We start from the raw sequence: 27,556 nt of genomic DNA, 5'->3' as shown, positions 1-27,556 counted from the left end.
GGGGAGTCTAACAACATGGGATGAGGTGGAAAGCAAGTTTCTGGCACGTTTCTACCCCCCACAAAAGGTCAATAGGCTTCGATCTGAGGTTCAGACTTTTAGACAACAAGATGGTGAAACTCTCTACGAGGCATGGGAGAGATTCAAGGACTTGACAAGGAAATGCCCACCAGACATGTTCCATGATTGGGTGCAATTGCATATCTTCTATGATGGACTCTCTTATGAATCAAGGAAGGCTGTAGACCATTCATCAGGAGGTTCATTGAACAGGAAAAAGACTGTGGAAGAGGCCATTGAAGTGATTGAGACAGTGGCTGAGAATGAGTACTACTATGCATCAGAAAGGCACAACACTAAGGGAGTCATGGAGCTGAACCATGTTGATACAATTCTAGCCCAAAACAAGGTGTTTGCCAAGCAACTAGCAGAGCTTACCAGGCAATTAGAAACAAAGCAAGTGGCTGCAATACACACACAAGATCAAGAGGAAGTAAGCATTGAAGGAGGTGATTGGGAAGAGGCCAACTATGTGGGAAACCAACAAAGGCAATCATATGATCCACATTCCAACACTTACAACCCAGGCTGGAGAAACCACCCAAACTTTGGGTGGGGGAACCAACAAACCCAACCACAAAACCACAAACCTTACAACCACAACCAACATAACAACTCCACATACCAAAATTCCAACCAAAGATCATACCAAGCCACACAAAACACTTACCCCCAATCATCATATCATGGCCAAAATAATCAACCTACCCAACTTAATCCCAACCAACAATTTCAAGATCAATTAAACCGGATAGAAGGAATGATGGCAACCATGAGTCAAGACATAACCGAATTGAAAAGCTTCAGAGATGATGTGAAAGCTACCTTAAGAAACCATGGTGAAAAACTCAAGAGGATGGAGTCTCAAGTAGGAGAGCTATCTCAACAGGCCGTCAAATCAACTGCAGTGTTCCCTAGTGACACAGAAAAGAATCCTAAAGGGGAACAAAAGAGAGTGAGATGGGAAGAATGTAAGGCCATCACTATATTGAAGGAAGTTTCAGAAGAAGAAGGAATCAGGCCCTCAGAGCAGGAGCCAGAAATCTTGAAGGAAGGAGTGGAAGAAGTTAAGCAGGAAAGTGGAACTGAGCAAGCCAAGGAATTGCAAAAAGGCATGCTGGAAATATACCAACCAAAAGCACCATTTCCTCAGAGGTTAGGAGGAGGTGAAAAAGGGAAAACCTATTCAAGGTTTTTAGAGACATTTAACTCTCTCCATGTCAATATTCCCTTTCTTGAGATTCTCCATCAAATGCCTACACACATCAAGTATTTAAAGGAATTGTTAAGCAAGAAAAGAGTTTTGAAGGGAGGACAAACGGTAACAATGAACAAAGAATGCAGTGCTCTCATCAAGAAGGACACACTCTCTAAGAAAACGGACCCAGGAAGTTTTCATATCCCTTGCATCATAGGGGAAACAAAAATTGACAGAGGATTCTGTGATCTAGGAGCTAGCATAAATGTGATGCCTCTAACTCTTATGAAGAGGCTACAACTGAATGAGGTGAGATCCACTGATGTAATCATACAACTGGCTGACAAAACTCAGAAGCAAGCTGAAGGGGTAGTTGAAAATGTGCTGGTGAAAGTGGGGGATTATTACTTCCCCACAGACTTTGTCATTGTGGACATGGAGGAAAGCTACTTACACCCTATCATTCTGGGCAGACCATTTCTAGCCACTACTAGAGCGCTCATAGATGTAGAACAAGGAGAGCTAATTCTGAGAATACATGATGAACAGCTCATTTTCAAAGTTTTCAAACCTGCATCTGAGCCTGAACCAGAACCTGAAAAGCCTAAGGATGATAGTAGCCATCTGTGTTTGGAGGAAAGTAATCCAGCAGCTGAAACTCTAAAACAGTCCTTGGAAGGCAAACAAGAGTTGCAAGAGTTTAAGCCACAAAAATCAGTGGAAACAGATCAGAAGGATCCTCCTGACATAAGGGTCAATGAAGAAATCCTCAAGAGAAAGGGAAGAGTGATAGGGAGATTGCCAAGAGGGTGGAGAAACAAGAAAATTCCCACTGAAGGTTTCTCTCCGGGAGATAACGTGATATCAAGTCATTATCTGCCAATCCCACCTGGCCTCAAAACCATTCCTTCCCAGCTCCCTCAAGTGTTCACAATCAGGAAAGTTCTTTCTATGGAACATTTAGAGGTCATGAATGAATCAAGTGGGGACGTTTTCATAGTGAGAGGAGAAGACGTCAAGCACTACAATCCACCCTAACAAGGGACAACCGTCAAGCTAGTGACGTGAAAGAAGCGCTTCATGGGAGGCAACCCATGTTTTAATACCCTTACTTTTTTTGTTTTGTTGTGCATCTAATAAAGCATGGTTTCTTATGCATGAACTTGAATCCTCAGGACAACTGCTGAAAAAGTGCACTAAACATTGCATGTAAAATGCAATTTGCCTCTAAGTTTGGTGTGCCTGAAGGCACCCCAAAATTTTATTCAAAATGCATTCAATTTTTAGTGCACAACCAAATATTAAGTTTGGTGTTCCTCTTTGAACACGGTTCATGAAAAGCACAAAGTTCCTCTGGATTTCGAAATTCATGACAAGTACACCATTCGCATGTTTTAATGTTTTGGTTTCAATTACTTAGGGTAGTAAATTTGTTTAGAATCAAAGAGCCAAGGTGACTATGATTTATTAGAATTAAGCACATTCATTAAGGACAACCAATATGGATTTCATGTCATCAGGAGACTTGACCAAACACTAAGTTTGGTGTCCAAATAATAAGTGTGCATACATGTAGAAGTCACGGCTATAAGCTCATAAAGACAATCATTGATTTACATGTGCAAGTACTATTCATAATTCACATGGACCGAAAAATGATAGCAAAGCTTGTTTGTTTGTGCAGGTACAAAAGAAAAGACAAAAATGGAGGAAAAAGACAAAGGGAGGTACGGTGCTTGGTCAAAAAGAAAATTCACAAGTCTTTGAAACTAACACATGGGAAAAGGAAGTTCTGCAAGAAAAGATAGCTACATGTACAACCTAATGCACCCAGAATACTTCCAAGAAAATGAAAAGCAATTCGTCCTTCTCCCTAATTCATATATTTACCATCAAGCCACCCTTCACAAATCACCCTAGCCGTCCATTTTGCACTTACGGGCATTATAAAGAATCACTTGGGGAACAAGTTCAACACCACCAAATCTCCTTCATGCACATTTCCTTCATCATAGCATAAACTATCTCTTGCCGAAAACAACCTCCCCACACTTCCAACAACACTTCTTGCTTCACCTTGTCAACTTTAGCTTGTCACTTACCAAAACTAAAAGACCAATGGCAGCTTCATCTAGCCACAAAGGAAGAAAAGACAAGCAGCCAATGGAGGAAAACAGGGAATTCGATGCATGGAGATACAGATCAGTTTTTCATGAGATTCAAGCCGAATGGATGAGACCTAAAACGGTACTAGCTGAGGTGCCCTTTGACCTTGAAAAGGATGAGTTCCCAGGTGTTTGGGAAAAGATCAAAAAGAGGAAGTGGGAGCTCCTGACTAAGCCAATCACTAAAATCAACATCAACCTGGTGAAAGAGTTTTACGCAAATGCAGTAAGGGAGGATCCAACCAAGAAACCCACATACAAAAGCTATGTGAGAGGGGTGGAAGTTGACTTCAGTCCCAAAGCAATCATGAAAACCCTTGGCCTGAAAAACATACATTTCAGCCAAGCAAGTTATGAAGAAAGGATGATAGGAGAACCTGACTATGCAACTATTGCTGAAGACCTTTGTGCCATCAGAGCTGAATGGGTGAGAAAAACAAGAGGGGCTCCAAGAGTCTTGAGAAGGGGAGACCTAACACCTGAAGCTAAAGGGTGGTATGCAATAGTTAGGAGATCCATCCTACCCACTGCAAACTCTTCAGAAATAGTCCCTAAAAGAGCCATCTTGCTACATTGCATTATGGTGGGAGGGGAGATCAAAGTTCATAAACTCATTGCTGAACAGATACAAGAGTTTAGTGAGAAAAGTGACCCTGAATCCTGGCTCCACTTCCCTAGCACTATCATTAGACTATGCATCGATGCCCAAGTACCACTTGAGGATGACAGACCTAATTGGCTATATCCTGAATTGGCCATAACTGCGTACAGAATGACTCTTGGCCCAACTCCTCCAAGACATACAAGAAGAAGAAATGAAGAAGGGCAACAAGTGGAAGCCGAGCAAGAAGCAGAACAAGAAGGACAGGAAGGAGAAGACAGAGAAGAAGAGCAAGAAGAGCAAGCAAGTCCAGAAAGAAGACAAAGAATTCCCAGAGACCCCATGGATATGAGCAGAATGCAGGAAATCATGGAAGGAATGTCTCAACAGTACATGAGGTCTCAGGAGAGACAAGAGGACTTTCACCTCAAAATGATGGATATGCAAAGGAACTTTGAATCAAGATTCTTGGATCTGCAAAGGGAACAGAATTTACACTTACAGGAATCCTTCAGCCACATATGCCAACACCAAGATGCCAATGTCTTGGCAATAAAGGAAGCCACCACTTTACAGAATGCAAGATACTCAGTCCAAGCTGATTACAACATCAGTTCGCAAATCAAGCTTAACTACATAGGGGAACATCTACACAAGATGGACCCAGCATTCCCAGCTTTTGATGAGTATTTCAAAGGGAGGAAAGAAGGAGAAATAAACAAGGCAATGATCCTTGAAAAAGGAGTGGAAGAAACGATGAAAAAGGCTGGATTCTGGAAAAAGCTCATAAGAAAAGACAAAGGAAGCACAAGTGGTCAAAAAGAGGCAGGAAGCAAGAAGAAGCAGGATCCCAAGAATTAAGAAGAACCAAGCAATAAATAAGAGGTGGTCTCGTTCCTTAATAATCAAATGATCATTGGTGGATTGTCTTTATGAGCTTTCTTTCATCATAAGTCATTTAAGTGTTATGTGGAGTTTTTTTTAGTATGAGTGTCTGTTTATTGCTTTGAATAAAGTGAATGCCTAGATGTTTGGATATAACTTCACCTTCTTAAACAAATGCTTGCCATGCTTGTTCTGTTTCCAAAAATAAAAGAAAAGTGTGAACAAAAGTAATTTGGCTCAATTAGTGACAAATCAAGTAGAATTAAGTGGTGGTATGCATGCTTGATTGTTTAGTCAGATCACTGGAATTAAAGTGTAGAATTATCATTTTTTGTGTAGAAATTGAAAACTGTCTATGGATCTTGATGAATAAATGTCTTTGGCCATGAAAAAGAAAGAAAAAGAAGAAGAAAAAGCCACTGAAAAAGGGCAACCAAAAAGCAAAAAAAAAATTGAGAAAATAAGCTAGGTACCAATGGTTTGAACTTCTGAGACAAATGCCTGTGGTGTTTATGTATTAAGGATATGCTTGGATGAATAGGTTCTGAGGAGTGTTTCAACACTTGGTAACTTGGGTTAACTAACCCGGGATTATCAACCAAAAGTCCATTATCAAGAGCAACCTAAATACAAAACATTTAGTCACACAAAGAGGTGCTGGGCACCAATGTCTCAAGAAGAAATGTGAACTAAAGTGCCTAAAGTGGATATGTGTAGTGCACTGATAAGAAAAAGAAAATGCCAAAGGCTTGTGCAACACATGACACTAAGCAAACAAGGAGCAAAAGAAGCTCTAAGAAAAAGAAAAGAAAAACAAAGAAGAGAAAAGTGACAAGGACATAAGAATAACAAGAGGCCATAGCAGTGGTTGATGGATGCAATGAAAAAGTGATAATCTTACCTGATAAGTATGAAAAAGTGATGCTGCAACTTTCTGCATAAAACCCTTCTGATGAACTTCAAATGCCTGCTAATATAGCCAATGTAATTGCTTTCTGTTTCATACTTTCTTCTCAAATAACTCAGGACTTGCTTAGGGACAAGCAAGTATTAAGTTTGGTGTTGTGATGCCAAGGCATCTTAGGCTAGTTTCACTAGCATTTTTCTGTTAGTTTTAGTTGTTTTATGCATTTTCTTGAGCTTTAAGTAACCAAGAATGGTTAAAAGAATAACAAAGCAATGAACCATCCAAACATTATGATTTTGATGCAAATGCCATGAGTTCTTAGTTATATTACTTGAATGCTATGAATGGAAGATTTCTCATGAAATTTTGCAAGACTTTGATGCAATTGTTTGGATGATTTCAGGGAAGAAGAGGCTAGGCAAGGAAGCAACAAAATCAATAAAGGAAGCTTGAGTATCACATGTGGAGTTTAAGTTCCAGTTTAAGCCTAAACTGGAGCTTAAACGCCAGAATCATGAAGGCTAAGAAATGCTGGAATTGAAGTTTAACCTCCAGTTTAACCTTAAACTGGAGGTTAAACGCCAAAATGGAAAGTCTCACCAAAGAAGCATGTCCACGTTTAACCTCCAGTTTGACCTTAAACTGGAGGTTAAACGCCAGAATGAGAATGCCACTCAGCAAGGAGTTCCACGTTTAACCTCCAGTTTAACCTTAAACTGGAGGTTAAACGCCAGAAGTGGGAAGAGCACCAGGGAGCCATTTCCACGTTTAAGCTCCAGTTTGACCTCAAACTGGAGCTTAAACGTGTTCGACAGATTTTCTCCTCCAGGGTTGCTCTCTCCATTCCCACGTTTAAGCTCCAGTTTGACCTCAAACTGGAGCTTAAACGTGTTCGACACCTCCAGGGCTACCCTTCTAAGCTTCCACGTTTAACCTCCAGTTTAACCTTAAACTGGAGGTTAAACGTGTTCGACCTCCAGGATGCTTCCTTCCATTCCCACGTTTAACCTCCAGTTTAACCTTAAACTGGAGGTTAAACGTGTTCGACCTCCAGGGCTGCCCTTCCTTTATCCACGTTTAAGCTTCAGTTTAACCTTAAACTGAAGCTTAAACGTGTTCGACTACATTACTCTCCAGGGCTGCCTTCTTCCATTTCCACGTTTAAGCTTCATTTTAACCTTAAACTGAAGCTTAAACGTGCTTCTACAAAAGGCCTCACTGGAAGTATCTGGCGTTTAAGCTGCAGTTTAAGCTTAAACTGCAACTTAAACGCCACTCTTGGAAAAAGGTTTCTGGGCCAATAATATTGCGGTTTAAGTTACTCTTTGAGCACAAACAATAACTTAAACTTACTCTGGTATGAAACCCAATTGAATATCATGGTTTATGGGATTGGGCCTGAAGGATTGATGAGTTTGAAATCTCAATTTATTGAGTCATGTGTCATTATTTGATTATCACTAAGTTGGCTCAATGAATGTTACAGAATTTGGATCAACAGCCTCATCAAGATTATGGATCATAAACCCAAGGCAAAAGGAAAGCAAGGAGAGGCCTCAAAGCCCAAGAAGCACAACAGAAGCTCAATATAGAAAGTGTATAAATAGGATAGAATTTAAGTTAGAGAGGACTTTTGCACCTTCACTTTTAGCTAGTTTTCATATCTTTGTAATTGAATTCAGAGCTATGACTCACTAAACCCCCTTTCATTGGGTTAGGGAGCTCTATTGTAATTCAATGAATCAATAATAGTTTATCTTCTTCTTCAATCTTTTCTCTTGAATTTTGTTAGAAAGCTTCTCGATCTAATTCCATTGGGTAGTTGTCTTGGGAAAGAAACTACCCATACTTGGAATCCTTCGGAACCTTGGGAAAGGAATGGAGGATTCATGCTAGAGAAGCTTTCTCACAGTGAATTGGATTGGGGTTTGGATGGATATTGTGACATGTAATCCTACCAAATTGTGGTTCATGAAACTGTGTGGTATAATCAGTGATCGAGCATCATCTCTTCTTATGAACATTTAAACCAAGGGATTGGGAATTTGTTTGTTTTTAGAGAGAATTGGTGAGCCAAGGGATTGGGATCCAATCATATAAGATTGCCAAGCAAAATTCAATGAACGCATTGGTTGAGGAAGAGATAAACATGTTTTGATTCGGAGATCTCAATAGCTCCTATAACCCAATGAATTCCCCATTTCTGATTTCCACTTTCTCTTTACATTCTGCTACTCAATTCATGCAATCACCCCCATTCCCTTTTAATTTCAGCAATTTAGTTTCTGCTCTTTAATTCATGCAATTTAAGATTCCGCCATTTCAATTTCTTGTCATTTACTTTTCCCGCCAATTTTACATTCCGCAATACTCATCTCAATCTTGATTCCGCTCAACTAGAACACACTTCTAATCCGAATTGCTCACTCAACCAATCCTTGTGGGATTCGACCTCACTCTATTGTGAGTTTTTACTTGACGATAACCGGTGCACTTGCCGGAAGGAATTTTGCCGATCGTGCAATTTCCTAAATCGTAGCATAACTAGTTTATGTGCATCAACCGCTCAGTCTCAAGTTTTCATTTGACACCTACACGCCACAAGCACATGGTTAGGGACAGCTTGGGTTAGCCGCTTAGACCAGGATTTTATTCCTTTAGGTCCTCCTATCCACTGATGCTCAAAGCCTTGGGATCCTTTTTATTTGCCCTTGCCTTTTGGTTTTAAGGGTTATTGGCTTTTTCTGCTTGCTTTTTCTTTTTCTTTCTATTTTTTTTTCGCCTATATATATATATATATATATATATATATTGCAAGCTTTGTTCTTTGCTGCTTTTTCTTGCTTCAAGAATCATTTTTATGATTTTTCAGATTATCAAATAACATGTCTCCTAGTCATCATTCTTTCAAGAACCAACATATTTAACATTCTTAAACAACAACTTCAAAAGACATATGCACTGTTCAAGCATACATTCAGAAAACAAGAAGCATTGTCACCACATCAATATAATTAAACTAAGTTCAAGGATAAATTCGAAACTCATGTACTTCTTGTTCTTTTGAATTAAAACATTTTTCATTTAAGAGAGGTGATGGATTCATAGGACATTTATAACTTTAAGACAAAGTTACTAACTACTAATGATCATGTAATGAAGACACAAACATAGATAAGCACATAACATAGAAAACGAAAAGCAGAAGAATTAAGAACAAGGAATGAATCCACCTTAGTGATGGTGGCATTTCCTTCTTGAGGAATCAATGATGTCCTTGAGCTCTTCTATGTCTCTTCCTTGCCTTTGTTGCTCCTCCTTCAGTGCTTTTAGATCTTCTCTGATTTCATGAAGGATGATGGAGTGCTCTTGATGTTCCACCCTTAGTTGCTTCCAATAATTGTGTGGAAGAAAATGTATCCCTTGAGGTATCTCAGGGATCTCTTGATTTGCAATCAAATGTTCTACCACTGAGCTATAGACCCTTGATGGAAGCTTTTGTCTTCCCTTTCCTCTTTCTAGAGGTTTCTATGGCCTTAGGTGCCATCAATGGTTATGGAAAAAACAAAAAAGCTATGCTTTTACCACACCAAACTTAGAATGTTGCTCGCCCTCGAGCAAAAGAAGAAAGAATAGAAGAATAAGAAGAAGATATGGAGGAGATGGATGGGAGTGTGTATTCGGCCATATGGGTGGGATTGGGTGGGAGAGAGATGTTGATTTTTTTAAGGTAGTGGGTGTATGCATGTGAGTGGTAAATGGAAAAAAAGAAGGGATGATCATGAATGGAAAGAGAGATGATGAGGTAGGTGGGGATCCTGTGGGGTCCACAGATCCTGAGATGATCCTGTGGGATCCACAGATCCTGAGGTGTCAAGGCATTTACATCCCTGCACCAATTTAGGCATGTAAAATGCCCTTGCACACAACTCTGGGCGTTCAGCGCCAGGTTGGTGCCCATTTTGGGCGTTCAACGCCCCTTTGCTGCCATTTCTGGCGTTGAACGCCAGAACCATGCTTGTTCTGGGCGTTCAGCGCCAGGATGCTCCCATTCTGGGCGTTCAGCGCCAGAACTATGCTCTGTTCTGGCGTTTGAACGCCAGACAGATGCTCCTCCAGGGTGTGATTTTTCTTCTGCTGTTTTTGATTCCGTTTTCAATTTTTATATTTATTTTGTGACTCCTCATGATCATGAACCTATAAAGACACATAACTAAGAAAAATATAGTTAGATAAATAAACATTGGGTTGCCTCCCAACAAGCGCTTCTTTAATGTCAATAGCTTGACAGTGGGCTCTCATGGAGCCTCACAGATGTGCAGAGCTTTGTTGAGACTCTCCAACACCAAACTTAGAGTTTGGATATGGGAGTTCAACACCAAACTTTAGAGTTTGGTTGTGGCCTCCCAACACCAAACTTAGAGTTTGACTGTGGGGGCTCTGGTTGACTCTGCTTGGAGAGAAGCTTTTTCTGCTTCCTCTCCATGGTTGCAGAGGGAGATCCTTGAGTTTTAAACACAAGGGAGTTCTCATTCCATTGAAGGAATATTTCACCTCTGTCAACATCAATCACAGCTCTTGCTGTGGCCAGAAAAGGTCTTCCTAGGATGATGGATTCATCCTCTTTCTTTCCAGTATCCAGGACTATGAAATCAGTAGGTATGTAAAGGCCCTCAACCTTTACTAATACATCTTCTACTTGTCCATAAGCCTGTTTTCTTGAGCTGTCTGCCATCTCTAGTGAGATTTTAGCAGCTTGCACCCCATAGATTCCCAGTTTCTCTATTACAGAGAGGGGCATGAGGTTTATCCCTGAACCAAGGTCACACAGAGCCTTAAAGATCATGGTGCCTATGGTACAAGGGATTATGAACTTTCCAGGATCCTGTCTCTTCTGAGGCAATGTCAGTTGATCCAGATCACTTAGTTCATTGATGAACAAGGGAGGTTCAACTTCCCAAGCATCAATGCCAAATAATATGGCATTCAGCTTCATGATTGCACCAAGAAACTTGGCAGTTTGCTCTTCAGTAATATCCTCATTCTCTTCAGAAGAGGAATACTCATCAGAGCTCATGAAGGGTATAAGGAGGTTCAATGGAATCTCTATGGTCTCTAGATGAGCCTCAGAGTCCTTTGGTTCCCCAGAGGGAAGCTCCTTATTGATCACTGGACGTCCCTGGAGGTATTCCTCCTTGGGATTCACGTCCTCTCCTCTCCTCACAGGTTCGGCCATGGCGCTTATGTCAATGGCCTTGCACTCTCCTTTTGGATTCTCTTCTGTATTGCTTGGGAGAGTACTAGGAGGGATTTCAGTGATCCTTTTACTCAGATGGCCCACTTGTGCTTCCAGATTTCTAATGGAAGATCTTGTTTCATTCATGAAACTTACAGTGGCCTTAGATAGATCAGAGACTAGATTTGCTAAATTAGGAGCATTTTGTTCAGAGTTCTCTGTCTGTTGCTGAGTTGATGATGGAAAAGGCTTGCTATTGCTAAACCTGTTTCTTCCACCATTATTAAAGCCTTGTTGGGGCTTTTGATCCTTCCATGAGAAATTTGGATGATTTCTCTATGTTGAGTTATAGGTGTTTCCATAAGGTTCACCTAAGTAATTTACCGCTGCTATTGCAGGGTTCTCAGGATCATAGGCTTCTTCTTCAGAAGATGCCTCTTGAGTACTGTTGGATGCAGCTTGCATTCCATGCAGACTTTGAGAGATCATATTAACTTGCTGAGTCAATATTTTATTCTGAGCCAATATGGCATTCAGAGTATCAACTTCAAGAACTCCCTTCTTCATAGGCGTCCCATTACTCACAGGATTCCTTTCAGAAGTGTACATGAACTGGTTATTAGCAACCATATCAATGAGTTCTTGAGCTTCTGCAGGCGTTTTCTTTAGGTGAATGGATCCACCTGCAGAAGTGTCCAGTGACATTTTTGATAGCTCAGATAAACCATCATAGAATATATCCAGGATGGTCCATTCTGAAAGCATGTCAGAAGGACACTTTTTGGTCAACTGTTTGTATCTTTCCCAAGCTTCATAGAGGGATTCACCTTCTTTCTGTCTGAAGGTTTGAACATCAGCTCTAAGCTTGCTCAGCTTTTGAGGAGGAAAGTACTTGGCTAAGAAAGCCGTGACCAGCTTATCCCAAGAGTTCAGGCTGTCTTTGAGTTGAGAATCCAACCATAATCTAGCTCTGTCTCTTACAGCAAAGGGGAAAAGCATGAGCCTGTAGACTTCAGGATCTACTCCATTAGTCTTAACAGTATCACATATCTGTAAGAATTCAGTTAAGAACTGAAAAGGATCTTCAGATGGAAGTCCATGAAACTTGCAGTTCTGCTGCATCAGAGAAACTAATTGAGGTTTCAGCTCAAAGTTGTTTGCTCCAAGGGCAGGAATGGAGATGCTTCTTCCATGTAAATTGGAATTAGGTGCAGTAAAGTCACCAAGCATCTTCCTTACATTATTATTATTTTCGGCTGCCATCTCCTTTTCCTGTTCGAAAATTTCTGAAAGGTTATCTCTGGATTGTTGTATTTTAGCTTCTCTTAATTTTCTTTTCAGAGTCCTTTCAGGTTCTGGATCTGCTTCCACAAGAATGTTCTTATCCTTGCTCCTGCTCATATGACAAAGAAGAAGGCACAGAAAAATAATAATAATAATAGAGATCCTTTATACCACAGTATAGGGATTCCTGTGTTAGTGGAAGAAGAGAAGGGGAGACAAAGAATGTAATATAATGGAAGAAACACAACTGTGAGGATGGAAGAGAGGTGAAATGAGATGTTAGGATATGAATGAATAAATAGAATGAGATGGGGGAGGGATAATTTTCGAAAATTATTTTTGAAAAGGAGTTAGTGATTTTTGAAAATTGGTTTTTGAAAATAGTTAGTATTTTTCGAAATTTTTTTTTTAAATTTAAAAATAAAAATAATTAGTTAATAAAAAAGAAATTTTTGAAAAAGAGGGAAGATATTTTCGAAAATTAGAGAGAGAGAGAGAGTTAGTTAGATAGTTTTGAAAAAGTTAAGAAACAAACAAAAAGTTAGTTAATTAGTTGAAACAAATTTTGAAAAGATAAGAAGTTAGGAGGTTAGGAAAGATATTTTGAAAAGATATTTTTGAAAAAGATAAGATAAGAAGATATTTTTGAAAAGATATGATAGAAATTAGTTTTTGAAAAAGATTTGATTTTTAAAATCTCAATTAATGACTTGATTCACAAGAAATCACAAGATATGATTCTAGAACTTAAAGTTTGAATCTTTCTTAACAAGCAGGTAACAAACTTCAAATTTTTGAATCAAAACATTAATTGATTATGTTATTTTCGAAAATTTGGTATAAAAATAAGAAAAAGATTTTTGAAAAATATTTTTTTTTAATTTTCGAAAATAACTAAGAATTTTGAAAAAGATTTGATTTTTGAAAATGATTTTGAAAAAGATAAGATTTTCAAATTGAAAATTTGATTTGACTCATAAAGAACAACTTTGATTTTTAAAAATTTTTGAAAAAGTCAACTCAATTTTCGAATTTGATGAGAGAAAAAGGGAAAGATATTTTTTTTTTTTGAATTTTTATGGTGAGAGAGAAAAACAAGAAAAATGATGCAATGCATGAAATTTTTAGATCAAAACAATGAATGCATGCAAGAATGCTATGAATGTCAAGATGAACACCAAGAACACTATGAATGTCATGATGAACATCAAGAACATATTTTTGAAAAATTTTTAATGCAAAGAAAACATGCAAGACACCAAACTTAGAATTCTTTAATGCTTAGATACTAAGAATTCAAGAATGCATATGATAAACATGAAAAGAAACAAAACAAAAAATCATCAAGATCAAACAAGAAGACTTACCAAGAACAACTTGAAGATCATGAAGAACACTATGAATGCATGATATTTTCGAAAAAATGCAAGATGCATATGCAAGTGACACCAAACTTATGATATGACTCAAGACTCAAACAAGAAACACAAAAATATTTTTGATTTTTATGATTTTCTAATTTTTTTTGGATTTTTATTTTATGTTTTTCGAAAAATAATTTTGAAAAAGAAAATAAGGATTCCAAAATTTTTAATATGAATTCCAGGAATCTTATGCTCTAAAGCTCCAATCAAAGGGTCAGGCATGGCTTAATAGCCAGCCAAGCTTTAGCATGTAACTCAGACATGACACGCCTGACATTCCTTACATTCAACAGCCAATTGGCTAAGAAAGATAAAGAAGCTCTTCTCTTGAGTATAAGAATTGAGACATGGCTTTACAGCCAGCCAGGCTTCAACATGCTCCATGAAACACTAGAATTCATTCTTAAAAATTCTGAAAGGAAAATATATTTTTGAAAACATTTTTATTTTAAAATTTTTTTTTTTCGAAAACAAAGGAAGAATTTTTGAAAGATTTTTGAAAAATTTTTTGAAAACAAGACAAAAAGAAAATTACCTAATCTGAGCAACAAGATGAACCGTTAGTTGTCCAAACTCAAACAATCCCCGGCAACGGCGCCAAAAACTTGGTGCACGAAATTGTGATGTCCAGGCTCGAATAATCCTGGTAATAGCTCCAAAGCTTGGTGCTCTGATCTTAATTCATAATTGTCACAACTTCGATACAACTAACCAGCAAGTGCACTGGGTCGTCCAAGTAATACCTTACGTGAGTAAGGGTCGAATCCCACGGAGATTGTTGGTATGAAGCAAGCTATGGTCTCTGAACCTCTGCTTTCCTGCTATCTTCATCCAATCAGTCTCACTCCTTTCCATGGCTGGCTTTATGTGATACATCACCACTGTCAATGGCTACTTTCGGTCATCTCTCGGGAAAATGATCCAATGCCCTGTCACGGCACGGCTAATCGTCTGGAGGCATCACCCTTGTCAATGGCTTCATCTTATCCTCTCAGTGAATAATATGCTCACGCACCCTGTCACGGCACGGCTATTCATCTGTCGGTTCTCGATCATGCTGGAATAGGATTTACTATCCTTTTGCGTCTGTCACTAACGCCCTGCAATCGCGAGTTAGGAGCTCGTCACAGTCATTCAATCATTGAATCCTACTCAGAATACCACAGACAAGGTTTAGACCTTCCGGATTCTCTTGAATGCCGCCATCATTCTAGCTTACGCCACGAAGATTCTGGTTAGGAGATCTAAGAGATATTCATTCTAGCTTATTTCATGTAGAACGGAAGTGTTTGTCAGGCACGCGTTCATAAGGGAGAAGGATGATGAGCGTCACACATAATCATCACCTTCATCACGTTCTTGGGTGCGAATGGATATCTTAGAAGCGAAATAAGAAGAATTGAATAGAAAACAGTAGTACTTTGCATTAATCTTTGAGGAACAGCAGAGCTCCACACCTTAATCTATGGAGTGTAGAAACTCTACCGTATGAAAATACATAAGTGAAGGTCCAGGCATGGCCGAGATGGCCAGCCCCCAAAACGTGATCAAAGGATCATAAGGTAATCCCAAGATGCCTAATACAATAGTAAGAGGTCCTATTTATAATAAACTAGCTACTAGGGTTTACATGAGTAAGTATTTGATGTATAAATCCACTTTCGGGGCCCACTTGGTGTGTGTTTGGGCTGAGCCTGAGTGTTGCACGTGCAGAGGCCATTTGTGGAGTTGAACGCCAGTTTCTGTGCCAGTTTGGGCGTTCAACTCTGGTTTTGGATCCTTTTCTGGCGCTGGACGCCAGATTTGGGCAGAAGGCTGGCGTTGAACGCCAGTTTACGTCGTCTATTCTTGGCCAAAGTATGGACTATTATATATTTCTGGAAAGCCCTGGATGTCTACTTTCCAACGCAATTGGAAGCGCGCCATTTCGAGTTCTGTAGCTCCAGAAAATCCACTTTGAGTGCAGGGAGGTCAGAATCCAACAGCATCAGCAGTCCTTTTTCAACCTCTGAATCTGATTTCTGCTCAAGTCCCTCAATTTCAGCCAGAAAATACCTGAAATCACAGAAAAACACACAAACTCATAGTAAAGTCCAGAAATGTGAATTTAACACAAAATCTATTAAAAACATCCCTAAAAGTAACTAGATCCTACTAAAAACAAACTAAAAACAATGTCAAAAAGCGTATAAATTATCCGCTCATCAGTGCTCTGTAAGGCTGGTTCTGGTTCTGCTGCCTGTTGTTGTTATTATTTCACCTCTGACTTCCTTGATTGTCTCTGCCTCCTCTGTTGTTGTTGTTGTCCCTCCAATTCTGGTTAGAATTGTCCTGCCATCCATGGTTGTAGTTGCCACCTTGATTGTACCCTTGGTTGAGGCAGTCATAGAAGTTATGAGTGGCTGCTACGGTGTTGTCTTCCTGCTGGAGCTGTGGATACTCATCAGTATAGTGGCTATAATCAGCACAGATTCCGCAAACTCTCTGTGGGACTAACTGTTGGCCTTGCTGTGGTGGAGAAGGTTGAGCTTGCTGAACTTGTTGTTGATTCAATTGCATCTGCTTCAGCAAGTTGGTCATTTTACAGATACTCTGAGTTAGAGCAGCAGTCTCTCTGCTAGAGGATACTTCTGCAATGGCTTTTGAACGGCCTTGTTTCTGCCTGTGATTTCGAGTAGATTCAGCTAAGTCGCTGATCAATTGCCATGCCTCATCAGTGGTCTTGTACTTTTTCATAGACCCATTGCTAGCACTTTCCAATGTGGTCTTATCTTGGGGCCTCATGCCTTGTGTGACGTAACCGAGTAATACTATCTTGTCAATCATATGGTGGGGGCATGCTTCCAGAAGATTATTGAAGCACTCCCAATATTCATAGAGAGTCTCAGATTCATCCTGAACAATCATGGAAATGTCTTTCCTCAGTTTATCAGTAACTTCAGCTGGAAAGAATTTTTCCAAGAACTCTCTTCTCAGTGTATCCCAGTTGGATACAGTTGCTGCTGGTTGAGTGTAGTACCACTCTCTTACCTTCCCCTCAAGAGAAAATGGGAAAGCTTTCAGCAAAATTGAAGTTTCATCTGCACCATCACGCCTGACAGTAGAATAGGCTGCTTGAAAATCTCTCAGGTGCTTGATAGGCTCTTGAGCAGGCAAGCCATGAAACTTGGGCATTAAATTGAGCAGTACGGTCTTTATTTCAAAGTCTGTAGCCACCGCTGGGTGATGCGCTTGAAATGGTTGCATTGTAAAATCAGGGGCTCCAGCCTCCTAGATAGTAACTTTCCTAGCTGCTGCCATGTTACCTGCACGTAAATCAACTAAATCAGTAGAACAGGGGCTAGTTTCTCTCTCAAGTGAGGTTTCAGATCCGCCCTCAGAGAGGACTAACCGACGCCATGCTTGCCTTATTCGTGAAAAAGTTCTTTCAATCTCAGGATCGAATACTAGCAAGCTTGGATCAGGAAGTGAACACGTCATCTAACGAAAGAAACAAGCAGCTCATGGTAGCAAGATAAAATAAAATGCAAATAAATAAAATCCAATTAATAACTTTAGCACTCTATTGCAACTCCCCGGCAATGGTGCCAAAAATTGACGTGGCGGAAATTGGCTAATTAAGAATTGATATAAGTTGTGCGTTGCAAGTATAGTTCTTAACCAACCAGAAATTCACTTATCTCTTTAGAAAGGTTGTCACAAAAATTAAAATTAAAATACTGGGAGTATGAATCCCAGGTCGTCTCCCAACGAGTTACAGAAAGGTGTGCTATTTTACTAATCAGATATTTTCAGAAAGAGTTTGAGTTGAATAAACAGGAAATTAAATTGGGGAAATCAAGTAATTTAAATAAAAGCCTTGACTGGGAGAAGATTAGTTGGAAGCCCTATTCTTATTGCAGTACTCTCAAGATTAATTGATAATTGAAGGTCGTTATGTTTAGTTATCCCTTACTAAATAAGGGAAAGTCAAACAAGTTGGGATGATATTTCTACTCACAAGTCCCAATCCGCTTACTTGGAAGGACTGGCGTTAGTGACAAGAGAGTCATCCAACAGTAAACCCAATTACAATCTCTCTTTTGAGTATTCCAACTTAAGGGTTCCTTTCAATTAACTCCCCATCAAGTTAGGGAATTACTCGCTCATTGTGATTATGGAACACATAACATAGAAAAGGGAATTAAAGAAAGACATGATAAATAAACTCAAAGGAATCAATTAAAAATAAAAGTAACTTTTGTATTAATAAATTCTAAAATAATCCAATAGTAAAATTGAGTAAATTAAAGGACATGGAAGAGTAAAGCCAAGTAAAGAAAACGAACTAGAATGACGAAGTCTTGATGAGGTAATAACTCTTCTCAATATCCCAATGCAAAGAACAATAGAAAATAAAAATCCTAAGAACTATGAATGTGTAGAGAGAAAAACCTAGAGAAGGAGTAAAACTAGATCTAAAATCTAAAACTGTGTAGAATGAATGTTGTTTTTGGTTTATGCATGTTCTCTGGCTCTAGTTTGCTTTTTTGGGCCAAAAACTGGGTCAAAACAGGGCCCAAAATCGTCCCCAGCGAATTCTGCAGATTATGCAGATTGCGCATGTCATGCGATCGCGTCATTCATGCGGACGCGTCATGCGGCGTTTTGCTTTGCCACGCGGGCGTGTCGTCCACGCCTCCGCGTCACTTGTGCTATTCCAATCCGCGCGGTCGCGTGAGCCATGCGACAGCGTCACTGCGATTTCCTCTCTTCCGCGCGATCGCGTGAGCCATGCGGACGCGTCACTTCTCGCTGGTCATCTCCTTAATTTCTTGTGTTCCTTCCATTTTTGCAAGCTTCCTTTCCAATCTCCAACTCATTCATGCCCTATAAAGCCTGAAACACTTAACACACAGATCACGGCATCGAATGGAATAAAGGAGAATTAAAATGCATAATTAAAAGTCTCTAGGAAGCAAGTTTTCAATCATGTAATAATTTTAGGAAGGAAATATAATTGCATGCTAATCATATGAATAAGTGGGTAAAGATCATGATAAAACCACACAATTAAACACATTATAAACCATAAAATAATGGTTTATCAGTCGTCCAAGTAATAAACCTTACATGAGTAAGGGTCGATCCCACGGAGATTGTCGGCTTGAAACAAGCTATGGTCACCTTGTAAATCTCAGTCAGGCGGATTCAAATGGTTATGGTGAATATAATTAAAATATAATTAAAATAAAAAATAGGATAGAAATACTTATGTAATTCATTGGTGAGAATTTCAGATAAGCGTATAGAGATGCTTTTGTTCCTCCTGAACCTCTGCTTCATGCTGTCTTCATCCAATCATTCCTGCTCCTATCCATGGCAAGCTTTATGTAGGGCATCACCGTTGTCAATGGCTACTTCCCGTCCTCTCAGTGAAAATGATCCAAGATGCGCTGTCACCGCACGGCTAATCATCTGTCGGTTCTCGATCATACTGGAATAGGATTTAGTAATCCTTTTGCGTCTGTCACTACGCCCAGCACTCGCGAGTATGAAGCTCGTCACAGCCATCCTTTCCCAGATCCTACTCGGAATACCACAGACAAGGTTTAGACTTTTCGGATCTCAAGAATGGCCGCCAATAATTCTAGCCTATACCACGAAGACTCTGACCGTAGATCAGGAGGCTAAGAGATACACATTCAAGCTTGTTTGCATGTAGAACGGAAGTGGTTGTCAGGCACGCGTTCATAAGTGAGAATGGTGATGAACGTCACATAATCATCACATTCATCATGTTCTTGTGTGCGAGTGAATATCTTAGAGAAGAAATAGACTCGAATTGAATAGAAAAACAATAGTACTTTGCATTAATTCATGAGGAACAGCAGAGCTCCACACCTTAATCTATGGTGTGTAGAAACTCTACCGTTGAAAATACATAAGTGATGAAGGTTCAGGCATGGCCGAATGGCTAGCCTCCATAAAGGTCTAGGATAGCATAAGACTGATCAAAGATTAGACAATACAATAGTAAAAGGTCCTATTTATATCAGACTAGTTACTATGGTTTACAGAAATGAGTAAATGATGCAGAAATCCACTTCCGGGCCCACTTGATGTGTGCTTGAGCTGAGCATTGAATAGGGCAGGAAGCTGTTTCTGGCGTTTAACTCTGCTTTGCAACCTGTTTCTTGCGTTTAACTCCAGAATAGGGCAGGAAGCTGGCGTTGAACGCTAGTTTGTATCATCTAAACTCGGGCAAAGTATGGGCTATTATATATTCCTGGAAAGCCCTGGATGTATACTTTTCAGCACACTTGAGAGTGCGGCATTTGGACTCTTGTAGCTCCAAAAAATCCACTTTGAGTGCAGGGAGGTCAGAATCAAACAGCATCTGCAGTCTTTCTTCAGCCTCTGAATCTGATTTTTGCTCAAGTCCCTCAATTTCAGCCAGAAAATACCTGAAATAACAGAAAAACACACAAACCTATAGTAAAGTCCAGAAATGTGATTTTTATTTAAAAACTAATCAAAATATATTAAAAACTAACTAAATCATACTAAAAACTATGTAAAAACAATGCCAAAAAGCGTATAAATTATCCGCTCATCACAACACCAAACTTAAATTGTTGCTTGTCCCCAAGCAACTGAAAATCAAAATAGGATAAAAAGAAGAGAATATACTATAAATTCTAAAATATCAATGAAACTTAGCTCCAATCAGATGAGCGGGACTAGTAGCTTTTTGCCTCTTGAATAGTTTTGGCATCTCACTTTATCCCTTGAAGTTCAGAATGATTGGCATCTATAGGAGCTCAGAATTCAGATAGTGTTATTGATTCTCCTAGTTCAGTGTGTTGATTCTTGAACACAGCTACTTTATGAGTCTTGGCCGTGGCCTTAAGCACTTTGTTTTCCATTATTACCACCGGATACATAAATGCCACAGACACATAACTGGGTGAACCTTTTGAAATTGTGACTCAGCTTTGCTAGAGTCCCCAATTAGAGGTGTCCGGGGTTCTTAAGCACACTCTTCTTTTTGCTTTGGACCTCGACTTTAACCGCTCAGTCTTAAGTTTTCACTTGACACCTTCACGCCACAAGCACATGGTTAGGGATAGCTTGGTTTAGCCGCTTAGGCCAGGATTTTATTCCTTTAGGCCCTCCTATCCATTGATGCTCAAAGCCTTGGATCCTTTTTACCCTTGCCTTTTGGTTTTAAGGGTTATTGGCTTTTTACTCTTGCCTTTTGGTGTAAAGAGCTTTTGGCTTTTTCTGCTTGCTTTTTCTTTTTCTTTCTTTTTTTTTTTTGCCAATTTTCTTTTCTTTTTTTTTCGCAAGCTTTTGTATTCACTGCTTTTTCTTGCTTCAAGAATCATTTTTATGATTTTTCAGATTATCAAATAACATGTCTCCTTTTTCATCATTCTTTCAAGAGCCAACATATTTAACATTCATAAACAACAATTTCAAAAGACATATGCACTGTTCAATCATTCATTCAGAGAACAGAAAGTATTGTCACCACATCAAAATAATTAAACTAGTTTCAAGGATGAATTCGAAATTATGTACTTCTTGTTCTTTTGTAATTAAAACATTTTTCCTTTAAGAGAGGTGATGGATTCATAGGACATTCATAACTTTAAGGCATAGACACTTAAATACTAATGATCATATAATAAGACACAAACATAAACATAAAGCATAGTAAACGAAAAATAGGAAAATAAGATCAAGGAGATTAGGGAACGGGTCCACCTTAGTGAGGGTGGCGTCTTCCTCTTCTTGAAGAACCAATGGTGCTCTTGAGCTCCTCTATGTCTCTTCCTTGTCTTTGTTGCTCCTCCTTCATAGCTCTTTGGTCTTCTCTAATCTCATGGAGAATGATGGAGTGCTCTTGGTGTTCCACCCTTAGTTGTCCCATGTTGGAACGTAATTCTCCTAGGGAGGTGTTAATTTGCTCCCAATTGTTCTGTGGAGGGAAGTGCATCCCTTGAGGTATCTCAAGGATTTCATGGTGAGAAATTTTCTCATGTTCTTGTTGAGGTCCATGATCTCTTGTTGTGCAGTCAAATGCTCTACTACTGAGCTATGGACCCTTGAGATGAATCTCTCCATCTCCCATGACTCGGAGGTGGAAGCTTTTGTCTTCCCTTTCCTCTTTCTAGAGGTTTCTCTGACCTTAGGTGCCATAAATGGTCATCAAAAAACAAAAAGCAATGCTTTTACCACACCAAACTTAAAAGGTTTGCTCGTCCTCGAGCAAAAGAAGAAAGAAAGAAGGGGATCCTGTGGGGTCAAGGACTTAACGTCCCTGCTCCAATTAGGTGTGTAAAATGCCCTTAGTATGCAATACTGGCGTTTAACGCCAGACTGCTGCTTGTTTTTGGTGTTAAACGCCTAAATGTAGCATGTTTTTGGCGTTTAAGGCCAGGTTGATGCTTGTTTCTGGCATTAAACACTAGCTTAATGCTTCTTTCTGGCGTTAAACACCAGTTTGATGCTTCTTACTAGCGTTTAAATGCCAATAAGCTCTTTCTCTAGGGTGTGCTATTTTTAATGTTGTTTTTTATTTTTTATTTTTTTGATTTTTCAGTAGTTTTTGTGACTTCACATGATCATCAACCTAAAAAAACATAAAATAACAATAGAAAATAAATAGATATAATTAAATAACATTGGGTTGCCTCCTAACAAGCACTTCTTTAAAGTCAATAGCTTGACAGTGAGCTCTCATGGAGCCTCACAGATGTTCAGAGCATTGTTGGAACCTCCCAACACCAAACTTAGAGTTTGAATGTGGGGGTTCAACACCAAACTTAGAGTTTGGTTGTGGCCTCCCAACACCAAATTTAGAGTTTGACTGTGGGGGCTTTGGTTGACTCTGCAGTGAGAGAAGCTTTTCATGCTTCCTCTCCATGGTTACAGAAAGAGATCCTTGAGTTTTAAACACAAGGTTGTCCTCATTTAGTTGAAGGACCAATTCTTCTCTGTCCACATCAACCATAGCTCTTGCTGTGGCTAGGAAGGGTCTTCCAAGGATGATGGATTCATCCTCATCCTTCCCAGTGTCTAGGATTATGAAATCAGCAGGGATGTAAAGGCCTTCAACCTTTACTAGCACGTCCTTTACTAGTCCATAAGCCTGTTTTCTTGAGTTGTCTGCCATCTCTAAAGAGACTCTGGCAGCTTGCACCTCAAAGATCCCAAGTTTCTCCATTACAGAGAGTGGCATTAAGTTTATTCCTGACCCCAGGTCACATAGAGCCTTCTCAAAGGTCATGGTGCCTATGTTACAGGGAATTAAGAATTTACCAGGATCCTGTTTCTTTTGAGGTAATTTATGCCTATCCAATTTATTCAGTTCATTGGTGAGCAAGGGGGGTTCATCCTCCTAAGTCTCATTACCAAATAATTTGGCATTCAACTTCATAATTGCTCTTAAATATTGAGCAACTTGCTCTTTAGCAATGTCTTCATCTTCTTCAGAAGATGAATAGTCATCAGAGCTCATGAATGGTAAAAGGAGGTTCAATGGAATCTCTATGGTCTCTAGATGAGCCTCAGATTCTTTTGGTTCTTCAAAGGGAAACTCCTTATTGGTCACCGAATGTCCCAGGAGGTCTTCCTCACTAGGATTCACGTCCTTCTCCTCCTCTTTGGGTTCGGCCACACCAAGTAAGGTAATGGCCTTGCACTCTCTTTTTGGATTCTCTTTTGTATTGCTTGGGAGAGTACTAGGAGGGGCTTCAGTGACTCTTTTACTCAGCTGGCCCACTTGTGCCTCCAAATTTCTAATGGAAGACCTTGTTTCATTCATGAAACTTAAAGTGGCCTTAGATAGATCAGAGACTATATTTGCTAAGTTAGATGGATTCTGCTCAGAATTCTCTGTCTGTTGCTAAGTGGATGATGGAAAAGGCTTGCTATTGCTAAATCTATTTCTTCCACCATTATTAAAGCCTTGTTGAGGCTTTTGTCGATCCTTCCATGAGAAATTTAGATGATTTCTCCATGAGGGATTATAGGTGTTTTCATAGGGTTCACCCATGTAATTCACCTCTGCTATTGCAGGGTTCTCAAGATCATAAGCTTCTTCTTCAGAATATGCCTCTTAAGTACTGTTGGATGTAGCGTGCAATCCATTCAGACTCTGAGAAATTATATTGACTTGCTGAGTCAATATTTTATTCTGAGCCAATATGGCATTCAGAGTATCAATTTCAAGAACTCCCTTCCTCTGAGGCGTCCCATTACTCACAGGATTCCTTTCAGAAGTGTACATGGACTAGTTATTTGCAACTATGTCAATGAGTTCCTGAGCTTCTGTAGGCGTTTTCTTTAGGTGAATGGATCTACTTGCAGAGTTGTCCAATGACATCTTTGATAATTCAGACAGACCATCATAGAATATATCCAGGATGGTCCATTCTGAAAGCCTGTCAGAAGGACACTTTTTGGTCAGTTACTTGTATCTCTCCCAAGCTTCATAAAGGGATTCACCTTCTTTCTGTTTGAAGTTTTGAACATCCACTCTAAGCTTGCTAAGCTTTTGAGGAGGAAAGAACTTGGCTAAGAAAGCCGTGACCAGCTTATCCCAAAAGTTCAGGCTATCTTTAGGTTGAGAGTCCAACCATATTCTAGCTCTGTCTCTTACAGCAAACGGGAAAAGCATAAGCCTGTAGACCTCGGAGTCAACCCCATTGGTCTTAACAGTATCACAGATCTGCAAGAATGCAGTTAAGAACTGAAAAGGATCTTCTGATGGAAGTCCATGAAACTTGCAATTCTGTTGCATCAGAGAAACTAATTGAGGCTTTAGCTCAAAATTGTTTGCTCCAATGGCAGGGATTGAGATGCTTCTTCCATGTAAGTTGAAATTTGGTGCAGTAAAGTCACCAAGCATCTTCCTTGCATTGTTGTTGGGTTCGGCCATGTCTCCTTCTTTTTTGAAAATTTATGTCAGATTTTCTCCAGAGAGTTGTGCTTTAGCTTCCCTTAGCTTCCTCTTCAGAGTCCTTTCAGGTTTAGGATCAGCTTCAACAAGAATGTTCTTATCTTTGTTCCTGCTCATATGAAAAAGAAGAGAACAGAAAAGAAAATATTGAATCCTCTATGTCACAGTATAGAGATTCTTTTATGTGAGTAGAAGAAGAGAAGAATAGAAGAAGGAAAAGAGAAAAATTTGAAATTAAATTAAAATTAAAGGAAAATAATTTTGTTTTTATTTTAATTATTAGTTAAAATTCGAAAATTAAGAGAAAAAATAAAATTAATTTAAAATTTAAAACAATTAGTTAATTAAAAAGAAATTTTGAAAAAGTGGGGGAGAGTTTTCGAAAATTAGAGAGAGAAAATCAGTTAGATAGTTTTGAAAAAGATAAGAATCAAATAAAAAGATAGGATTAATTGAAAAAGATTTGAAAATCTTTGAAAAGATAAGAGGTTAGAAAAGATTTTGAAATTGATTTTGAAAAAGATGTGATTGAATTTTATTTTGAAAAAGATTTGAAAAAGAAATTTAAAAAGATTTGATTTTGAAAATTAAAGTTGATTACTTGACTTACAAGAAACAAAAAGATATGATTTTAAAATTTAAAGATTGAACCTTTCTTAATAGGCAAGTAAGAATTTTTTTAAATCAATCACATTAATTGTTAGTAAAGATTTTGAAATTATAAAATAAAATAAGAAAAAGATTTGGAAAATCAATTTGAAATTTTTGAAAATATGAAAGAAAAAATGAAAAAATATTTGATTTTTGAAAAAAGATTGAAAATTTGACTTGACTCATAAGAAACAATTAAATTTAAAAACTTTTGACTAACTCAAATCAAATTTTCGAAAATTATGAGTGAAATAAGGGAAATATATTTTTTGATTTTTTTGAATTTTTAATGAAGAAAGAGAAAAACAACAAAAAGACTCAAAACATGAAAATTATGAATCAAAACACATGATGCATGCAAGAACACTTTGAATGTCAAGATGAACACCAAGAACACTTTGAATGTCAAGATGAACATCAAGAACATGTTTTTGAAAATTTTTAAGAAAAGAAATACATGCAAGACACCAAACATAGAAATTTTCAATCTTTAGACACTAACAAATTGAAAATGCATATGAAAAACAAGAAAAGACACCAAACAAGAAAAATTTAAAGATCAAACAAAGAAATTCATCAAGAACAACTTGAAGATCATGAAGAACAAATGCATGAGTTTTCGAAAATTTTAAGAAAAATAAAAAAGATGCAATTGACACCAAACTTAAAATTTGACACAAGACTCAAACAAGAAACACAATATTTTTGGTTTTTAAGATTTTATTAATTTTTTTTTTGGTATTTTTCGAAAATTATTTTGGGAAAAACGAAAAAGAAGAAATTTTTTTGTATTTTTCAAAAATAAGAAATAAAAAGCTTAAAATTAAAATAAAATCACCTAATCTGAGCAACAAGATGAACCGTCAGTTGTCCAAACTCGAATAATCCCCGGCAACGGCGCCAAAAACTTGTTATGGGAAATCGTGATCGTTCATTCCTTGATAACGGTGTCAAAAACTTTATACGCACGTTCATAATCTTAATTCTCTGTCACAACTTCGCACAACTAACCAACAAGTGCACTGGGTCGTCCAAGTAATAAACCTTACGTGAGTAAGGGTCGATCCCACGGAGATTGTCGGCTTGAAGCAAGCTATGGTCACCTTATAAATCTCAGTCAGGCAGATTCAAAAGGTTATGGTGAATTGATAATTAAAATATAATTAAAATATAAAATAGGATAGAAATACTTATGTAATTCATTGGTGATAATTTCAGATAAGCGTATAGAGATGCTTTTGTTCCTCCTGAACCTCTGCTTCCTGCTGTCTTCATCCAATTATTCCTGCTCCTTTCCATGGCAAGCTTTATGTAGGGCATCACCGTTATCAATGGCTACTTCCCGTCCTCTCAGTGAAAATGGTCCAAGATGCGCTGTCACCGCACAGCTAATCATCTGTCGGTTCTTGATCATACTGGAATAGGATTCAGTAATCCTTTTGCGTCTGTCACTACGCCCAGCACTCGCGAGTTTGAAGCTCGTCACAGCCATCCTTTCCCAGATTCTACTCGGAATACCACAGACAAGGTTTAGACTTTCCGGATCTCAAGAATGGCTGCCAATAATTCTAGCCTATACCACGAAGACTCTGACCGTAGATCAGGAGGCTAAGAGATACACATTCAAGCTTGTTTGCATGTAAAACGGAAGTGGTTGTCAGGCACGCGTTCATAAGTGAGAATGGTGATGAGCGTCACATAATCATCACATTCATCATGTTCTTGTGTGCGAATGAATATCTTAGAGAAGAAATAGGCTCGAATTGAATAGAAAAACAATAGTACTTTACATTAATTCATGAGGAACAGCAGAGCTCCACACCTTAATCTATGGTGTGTAGAAACTCTACCGTTGAAAATACATAAGTGATGAAGGTTCAAGTATGGCCGAATGGCCAGCCTCCATAAAGGTCTAAGATAGCATAAGACTGATCAAAGATTAGACAATACAATAGTAAAAGGTCCTATTTATATCAGACTAGTTACTAGGGTTTACAAAAATGAGTAAATGATGCAGAAATCCACTTCCGGGCCCACTTGGTGTGTGCTTGGGCTGAGCATTGAAGCTTTCACTTGTAGAGGCCTTCCTTGGAGTTGAACGCCAGTTTATAACTTGTTTCTGGTGTTTAACTCTGCTTTGCAACCTGTTTCTGGCGTTTAACTCCAGAATAGGGCAGGAAGCTGGCGTTGAACG

At 38.7% G+C, this 27,556-nt stretch overlaps 4 non-coding genes across 4 annotated transcripts; 3 read left to right on the top strand and 1 right to left on the bottom strand.

Annotated features, from left to right (window-relative positions):
- Positions 1–73: 73 nt before the first annotated feature.
- On the bottom strand, positions 74–177 carry LOC112788420 (small nucleolar RNA R71). The gene has a single exon (XR_003195784.1). It is a non-coding gene; the product is annotated as a small nucleolar RNA R71 (small nucleolar RNA).
- An 11,634-nt stretch (positions 178–11,811) lies between these two features.
- On the top strand, positions 11,812–11,919 carry LOC112787363 (small nucleolar RNA R71). Its single transcript, XR_003194781.1, has one exon. It is a non-coding gene; the product is annotated as a small nucleolar RNA R71 (small nucleolar RNA).
- A 4,661-nt stretch (positions 11,920–16,580) lies between these two features.
- Positions 16,581–16,688, top strand: LOC112787906 (small nucleolar RNA R71). Its single transcript, XR_003195291.1, has one exon. It is a non-coding gene; the product is annotated as a small nucleolar RNA R71 (small nucleolar RNA).
- A 7,502-nt stretch (positions 16,689–24,190) lies between these two features.
- Positions 24,191–24,297, top strand: LOC112788528 (small nucleolar RNA R71). Its single transcript, XR_003195887.1, has one exon. It is a non-coding gene; the product is annotated as a small nucleolar RNA R71 (small nucleolar RNA).
- Positions 24,298–27,556: the final 3,259 nt, after the last annotated feature.

The sequence above is a fragment of the Arachis hypogaea genome, chromosome 20, assembly GCF_003086295.3.
Source record: "Arachis hypogaea cultivar Tifrunner chromosome 20, arahy.Tifrunner.gnm2.J5K5, whole genome shotgun sequence".
Classification (NCBI taxonomy): Eukaryota; Viridiplantae; Streptophyta; class Magnoliopsida; order Fabales; family Fabaceae; genus Arachis; species Arachis hypogaea.
This window is presented reverse-complemented; position numbering and strand designations above follow the sequence as displayed.